Source organism: Rhinopithecus roxellana, chromosome 6 (assembly GCF_007565055.1).
Source record: "Rhinopithecus roxellana isolate Shanxi Qingling chromosome 6, ASM756505v1, whole genome shotgun sequence".
NCBI classification, from domain to species: domain Eukaryota; kingdom Metazoa; phylum Chordata; class Mammalia; order Primates; family Cercopithecidae; genus Rhinopithecus; species Rhinopithecus roxellana.
This window is the reverse complement of record NC_044554.1, coordinates 96,845,257-96,853,007: the sequence shown is the minus strand read 5'-3', so window position 1 is coordinate 96,853,007 and position 7,751 is coordinate 96,845,257. Positions and strand designations below refer to the sequence as shown.

The 7,751-nt window shown below is 51.6% G+C and overlaps 1 long non-coding RNA gene across 1 annotated transcript; it reads right to left on the bottom strand.

The window, feature by feature from the left end:
* Positions 1-4,811: 4,811 nt before the first annotated feature.
* On the bottom strand, positions 4,812-6,927 carry LOC115898154. The gene is made up of 3 exons (XR_004057871.1): positions 6,741-6,927; positions 5,040-5,167; positions 4,812-4,856 (listed from the first exon to the last, which is right to left on the bottom strand). It is a non-coding gene; the product is annotated as an uncharacterized LOC115898154 (long non-coding RNA).
* Between the last annotated feature and the right edge of the window lie 824 nt (positions 6,928-7,751).

Sequence of the window (7,751 nt, the reverse complement as noted above, 5' to 3'; positions counted from 1 at the left end):
CACACAAATGTTTGTGGCCCAGGCCAGGTGTAATGGCTCACACCTATAATCCCAGCACTTTGGGAGGCCGAAGGCGGTTGGATCACCTGAGGTCAGCAGTTTGAGACCAGCCTGGCCAGCATGGCGAAACCCCGTCTCTACCAAAAACACACAAATTAGCTAGGTGTGGTGGCGGGCACCTGTAATTCCAGCTACTCAGGAGGCTGAGGCAGGAGAATCACTTGAACCCAGGAGGCGGAAGTTGCAGCGAGTCCAGACTGTGCCACTGCACTCCAGCCTGGGTGACAGAGCGGGACTCCATCTCAAAAAAAAAAAAAAAAAGTATCAGAAGGATGCAAAAGAACCCAGAAGAGATGCCCACTTAGACCTGGCCTGGGAGAGAAAGTGTGGTCTTGCAGAGGCGTCTGGGAGCAGTCCTACAGGAATCAGGGGAGAAAGAGTCCAGCCTGGCCCAGGGCAGTGTCCCCGGCAGACGGCTCCTGGAAACTCAGAATAAACAAGCTTCAGGGTGTGTCACTGCCTTGGACCGGGTGACATAACGCATAGATGTGCAACCACAGGACTCAGGGACTGTGGGGCTAAGTGCGGAATAGCAGCTGTAGAGGACGGCCTTGAGGCTGGAAACTGATGGACTCCAGAGGGGCCCTTAGCCAGCACCTTTTAGAGACTTCCCCTGGCAGGAGGAAGCTGGGAGTGTGTGGCCCAGCCTGGAACCCAGGGAGGAAGTGACCCCAGGGTGAGTGGAGGCCATGAGCACCTGAGGCTTCAGGGGAGCTGTGATGTCCATCCCAGCGGGAGCCACACCAGCAGCATGCAAGGTCCTTAAACAAAGTCTCCCTGGCCGGGCGCAGTGGCTCATGCCTGTAATCCTAGTACTTTGGGAGGCTGAGGCAGGCAGATCATCTGAAGTCAGGAGTTCGAGACCAGCGTGGCCAACATGGGGAAACCCTGTCTCTACTAAAAATACACAAATTAGCCAGGCGTGGTGGCACGTGCCTGTAATCCCAGCTCCTTGCTAGGCTGAGGCAGGAGAATCACTTGAACCCAGGAGGCGGAGGGTGCAGTGAGCAGAGATCCCAGAGTGAGACTCCCTCTCAAACGAACAAAGTGTTGGGATTACAGGTGTGAGCCAGTGCACCCAGCCTCCTCCTTCTTCTCTCTCTCTTTTTCTTTCTTTCTTTTTTTTTTTTTTTTGAGACAGGGTCCCTGTCTGTTGCCTAGTCTGGAGTGCAGCGGTGTAATCAGAGCTCATTGCAGCCTTGATTCCGTAAAAAAAAAAAAAAAAAAAACAAAAAACAAAACCCTCATCTCTACAAAGTCCCCTGTCACTTAGTGAATGTGGGCGCTGTACACAGCAGAGGGGTGGCCTCTTCCTTCTACATTCTCCCACTCTCAAGGCCGTTGTTTGAAAAAGCTGGTTCAGGGGTTACCCAGCGGGAAGATACCCACGTGATCAGGCCTCAGCCTCCGGCTTCTGCTGCATACATGAGTCACAGGGTGATATCCCAGGTGTCCCTATCAATGCTTGCTCACAGCCACTGCTTCACGTGACCAGCAGGGAGTACAGTGGTTAAAACACTGAGTTGGCCTGGCATGGTGGCTCATGCCTATAATCCCAGTGCTTTGGGAGGCTGAGGTGGGAGGATAGCTTGACAGCAGGACGCTGAGGCCAGCCTGGGCAACATAGGTCCCCATCCCTACAAAAAATAAAACAAAAAATTAGCCAGGCGTGGTGGCACTCGCCTGTGGTCCCAGCTACTCGGGAGGCTGAGGCAGGAGGACTGCTTGAGGCCAGAAGTCTGTGAGCTGTGATCGCACCACTGCACTCCAGCCTGGGAGAGAGACTGAGACCCCTTCTTTTTTTTTGAGATGGAATCTTCACTCTGTCCCCCAGGCTGGAGAGCAGTGGTGCGATCTCGGCTCACTGCAAACTCCACCTCCCGGGTTCTAGCGATTCTCCTGCCTCAGCCTCTTGAATAGCTGGGATTACAGGCATGTGCCACCACACCAGGCTAATTTTTGTATATTTAGTAGAGATAGGGTTTCACCATGTTGGTCAGGCTGTCTTAAACTCCTGACCTCGTGATCTGTCTGCCTTGGCCTCCCAAAGTGCTGGGATTATAAGCGTAAACCACCGCGCCTGGCAGACCCTTTCTTTTTTTTTAATTTTTTTTTTTTTTTTTGAGATGGAGTCTCGCTCTGTCGCCCGGGCTGGAGTGCAGTGGCCGGATCTCAGCTCACTGCAAGCTCCGCCTCCCGGGTTCACGCCATTCTCCTGCCTCAGCCTCCCCAGTAGCTGGGACTACAGGCGCCTGCCACCTCGCCCGGCTAGTTTTTTGTATTTTTTAGTAGAGACGGGGTTTCACCGTGTTAGCCAGGATGGTCTCAATCTCCTGACCTCGTGATCCGCCCGTCTCGGCCTCCCAAAGTGCTGGGATTACAGGCTTGAGCCACCGCGCCCGGCGACCCTTTCTTAAAACAACAACAACAAAAACAACTGACTCTAGGCCGGGCTCAGTGGCTCACACCTGTAATCCCAGCACTTTGGGAGGCTGAGTTGGGTGGATCACTTGAGGTCAGGAGTTGGAGACTAGCCTAGCCAACATGGGAAAACCGTGTCTCTACTAAAAATACAAAAATTAGCCAGGCATGATTGTGAGTGTCTGTAGTCCCAGCTACTTGGGAGGCTGAGGCAGGAGAATCGCTTGACCCCATTAGTTGGAGGCTGCAGTGAGCTATGATAGCGTCACTGGACTCCAGCCTGGGTGATAGACCATGTCTCAAAAAAAAAAAAAAAAAAAAAAGTACAAATAAAAGAAATTTTTTTTTTTTTTTTTTTTTGAGACGGAGTCTTGCTCTGTCGCCCAGGCTGGAGTGCAGTGGCCGGATCTCAGCTCACTGCAAGCTCCGCCTCCCGGGTTTACGCCATTCTCCTGCCTCAGCCTCCGGAGTAGCTGGGACTACAGGCGCACGCCACCTCGCCCGGCTAGTTTTTTGTATTTTTAGTAGAGACGGGGTTTCACCGGGTTAGCCAGGATGGTCTTGATCTCCTGACCTTGTGATCCGCCCGTCTCGGCCTCCCAAAGTGCTTGGATTACAGGCTTGAGCCACCGCGCCCGGCAAGAAATTTATTAAAAACAAAAAAAGTGGCCAGGGCGCGGTGGCTCAAACCTGTAATCCCAGCACTTTGGAAAGCCGAGACGGGCGGATCACGAGGTCAGGAGATCGAGACCATCCTGGCTAACACGGTGAAACCCCGTCTCTACTAAAAAATACAAAAAACGAGCCAGGCGAGGTGGCGGGTGCCTGTAGTCCCAGCTACTCCGGAGGCTGAGGCAGGAGAATGGCGTAAACCCCGGGGGCGGAGCTTGCAGTGAGCTGAGATCTGGCCACTGCACTCCAGCCTGGGCGACAGAGCAAGACTCTGTCTCAAAAAAAAAAAAAAAAAGTTTTCCATAAATGAGGAGCAGTGGTGCGTGCTTGTAATCCCAGCTACTTGGGAGGCTGAGGCATGGAGGATTGCTTTAGCCCAGGAGTTCAAGACCAGCCTGGACAACACAGCAAGACCCTATATCAAAGCATAAATAAAGCTTTTTAAAATTTTTGCTGGCCTTTGCTGGTCCACTTCTCTTACAATAGCAAGGTCTGAATAAGCAGGCTTTGCTTGTTCTCTTTGGGGTGGTCTTCATTTATCACCACAATACATGCAAAGTTTTTTTATTTTTGTTTTTGTTTTGAGACAGAGTTTCTCTCTTGTTGCCCAGGCTGGAGTGCAATGATGTGATCTCGGCTCACTGCAACCTCTGCCTCCTGGGTTCAAGCGATTCACCTGCCTCAGCCTTCCGAGTACCTGGGATTACAGGCATGCGCCACCACGCCAGGCTAAGTTTATATTTTTAGTAGAGACGGGGTTTCTCCATGTTGGTCAGGTTGGTCTCGAACTCCCGACCTCAGGTGATCTGCCTGCCTTGGCCTCCCAAAGTACTAGGATTATAGGCGTGAGCCACCACACCCGGCGCCATGTCAACTTTCCTTCACCCAGCAGGGGAGGCCTTGTTATCTTCCTTTGGGAAATCCGGGTAGGCTGCATAGAAAAAGCCCCCATGCATCTTGGAAACCCCCAAAGAGGGGAAGTCCCCCTATCACCGAGCAGCAGAGAGCTACTATAGCCTTCCTTTACCACTGGGCTGTTTCCACTAGCACTGTGCCAACCTGCAGGGAGGTACCAGGGCTTCCTCCAAGACCCATATACACCAAGGCGGGGAGAACTGGATACAGGCAAAGTCCATGCAGTTGAAAGTAAGGCTATGGCCACCAGTGTGATGGCCTTAGCTGGTATCTCCATGGTGACGCCATTCCCAGCCTGTGCCACCTGCCGTCCTGGGCTGCCTCTGCTCTGCTAGGCGGAAAGGCTACAGCAACATCCAATCATTTCAACAGAAGCGGTTTGGGTTTAAGTTTCTTTTATTAGTCCCCAAAGCAGCACATGCCTGTTGCAGGAAAATACAGAAAAGGGAAGAAAAAAATCCCACGGACTCCCCCCACCCAAACCCACCACAGTTACCAGTTTTTTTGAGACAAGGTTTCACTTTTTCACCGAGGCTGGAGTGCAGTGGTGTGATCTTGGCTCACTACAACCTCCACCTCGTGGGTTCAAGTGATTCTCCTGCATCAGTCTCCTGAGTAGCTGGGATTACGGACGTGTGTCACCATGCCTAGCTAACTTTTTGTATTTTTAGTAGAGACGGGGTTTCATCATGTTGCCCAGGCTGGTCTCGAACTCCGGGACTCAGGCAATCCTCCTGCCTTGGCCTCCCAAAGTGCTGGGATTACAGGTGTGAGCCAGCACAACTGGCCTACAATTTTTTAAAAAGGTGAAATAAAGATGGGATCTTGCTCTGTTGCCCAGGCTGGAGTGCAATGGCACGATCATAGCTCACTACAGCCTCCAACTCCTGGGCTCAAGCGATCCTCCCACCTCAGCCTCCCCACTCGCTGGGATGACAGGCATGAGCCACTGAGCTCGGCTCCATACTCACAGTTTTATGAAGTGTGTTTTTCCGGTGGACTTAAATACATAAATGTTTCTCCACATTATAACAAATGCCTTCTAAACAGCAGTTCAGGCACTGCAAAAATATCCCATCCTGTGGCTGTCTTGTGGATTCTAAAACGAAAAACAAAAAAATAAAAATAGGCCAGGCGTAGTGCCTGGAGCCTGTAATCCCAGCGCTTTGGGAGGCCGAGGTGGGAGGATCACTTGAGGCCAGGAGTTCCAGACCAGCCTGGGCAACATAGAAAGCCTCTGTCTCTATTCCCAAAAAGTAAAATAATAAACAAACAAATAAATCAGTAGTATACCAGAGAGATAGCCACCTGGCCTATATAGAGAAAGCAGCCCAGGCCTCTCCCATGGCTGGCCCATTGCAGGCCTCAGAGAATGCAGCTCTGGCTCAAAAAGTATTCCCAGCTCCCTCTTCCCATCAAAAATCCTCTCCTGAGGCTGCTGGTCACAGCCGGCATCAGCAAGAAAATGACCAAATCAGCAGTTTCAGTGGAGACAAAAGGCCTGGGTGAGAGGTCAGCTGGGAGAACACCCCCTTCGGATCCCCGGCCATCACTGGGTCCTGGGTCTAGGGCAGGGGCCAAGGCCAGGACCCCAACCCTCACATCAGACAGCATCAGATTCAGCTACTAGAAGAAGTAGAAACACCCAAATACAAACTTTTTTTTTTTTTTTTTTTGAGATGGAGTCTCAGTTTGTCACCCAGGCTAGAGTGCAGTGGCACAATCTGGGCTCACTGCAACCTCCGCCTCCCGGGTTCAAGCAATTCTCCTGCCACAGCCTCCCGAGTAGGAGGCATTACAGGTGCCCACCAACATGCCTGGCTAATTTTTGTATTTTTAGTACAGATGGGGTTTCACCATGTTTGCCAGGCTGGTCTCGAACTCCTGACCTCATGATCCACCCACCTTGGCCTCCCAAAGTGCGTGAACCACCGCGTCCAGCCCCCCAAATGCAAACTTTAACAAGGCAGAAGCCTGTCTTCTCTCACCTGGAGCAAGGACAAAAGGTGTCCCTCTCAGGTGAGCTGCCCTTTGAAGCTCCACCCACCAGCAGCCAGGTAAGGTCTGTTGGCCACAGGCTGTTGCTCTGAATAATACTGGGGGCCATCAGTGAGGGAGGGGGTGCCTGTGAAGGTTGGGGGCCCCTGCCTACCTCCTGAGGCACACGTGGGAGGCTAGATCTGCTGGGCAGGGGCAGGTGAGCTCAGGTGAGCTCAGCAACATCCCAGCAGGACCCACGTCACCTTGGCAAATCCCTACTTATTTTATTTTATTTTATTTTATTTTATTCACTCTGTTGCCCAAGCTGGAGTACAGTGGTATGATCTCAGCTCACTGCAAACTTCGACTTTCGGATTCAAGCCATTCTCAAGCCTCACCCTCCCGAGTAGCCAGGATTACAGGCATGCACCATCATATCCAGCTAATTTTTGCATCTTCTGTAGAGATGGGGTTTCACCATGTTGGCCAGGCTGCTCTCGAACTCCTGACCTCAGGTTATCCGCCCGCCTCAGCCTCCCAAAGTGCTGGGATTACAGGTGTGAGTCACCGTGCCTGGCTCGGTTATAACTGTTAATATACAGGTCATGCATCCCAGCCACGAGGAACAATTAGCTGTTCCCTGAACACCACCCTCTCCACCCTGAGTCCCCTCCCTCCCTATGGGTTCATACCTCCTACAGAAGCCAAGTCTTCCTGGAGCTCACTTTGAACCTCCTCCCTTCTTAGTCTCCAAGTCTGGCTGTCCACACCAACTGGGCACCCCCTCAGGGCTGACCCCATGCCCAGCCTCCATCATTACAGCATTGAGTGTTCGCTGAACTGCATTGAAACACTCTTCCCAGCTGGGTGCGGTGGCTCATGTCCGTAATCCCAGCACTTTGGGAGTCTGAGGCAGGCGGATCACAAGGTTAGGAGATCGAGGCCATTCTGGCTAACACGGTGACATCCCATCTCTACTAAAAATACCAAAAAAAAAAAAAAAAAAAAAAAAAAAAATTAGCCGGGCATGGTGGCAGGCACCTGTAGTCCCAGCTACTCGGGAGGCTGAGGCAGGAGAATGGTATAAACCCAGTAGATGGAGGTTGCAGTGAGCCAAGATCATGCCACTGCATTCCAGCCTGGGCGACAGAGTAAGATTCTGTCTCAAAAAAAAAAAAAAAAAGAAGCACTCTTCCCAACTTACAGTTGGGGAAACTGTGGTCAAAATGTTTAGGCCAGGCATGGTGGCTCACAGCTGTAATCCCAGCACTTTGGGAGGCCGAGGTGGGAAGATCATCTGAAGCCAAGAGTTTAAGATCAACCTGGACAACATAATGAGACCCCATCTCTACAAAAAATAAAAAAAAAATACCTGGGCATGGTGGTGCATGCCTGTAGTCCCAGCTACTCTGGAGGCTGAGGCAAGAGGATCGTTTGAGCCTGGGAATTTGAGGCTGCAGTGAGCTATGATCGCACCACTGCACTCCAGCCTGGCTGACAGAGTGAGACTCCTTCTCTAAAAAAAGGTTCACTCATTTCTCAAAGATTATAGATACCAAGACAGTTGAGGGGTGGTAATGTTAACTTAGCAGGTTCATGCATTCATTCAACAAATATTACTGGATGTCTACCCTCTGCCAAGAGGGTCCCTTAGGGGATAGGAACAAGACCATATGTGGCACCTCTCTCCCGCAGAACAGTGG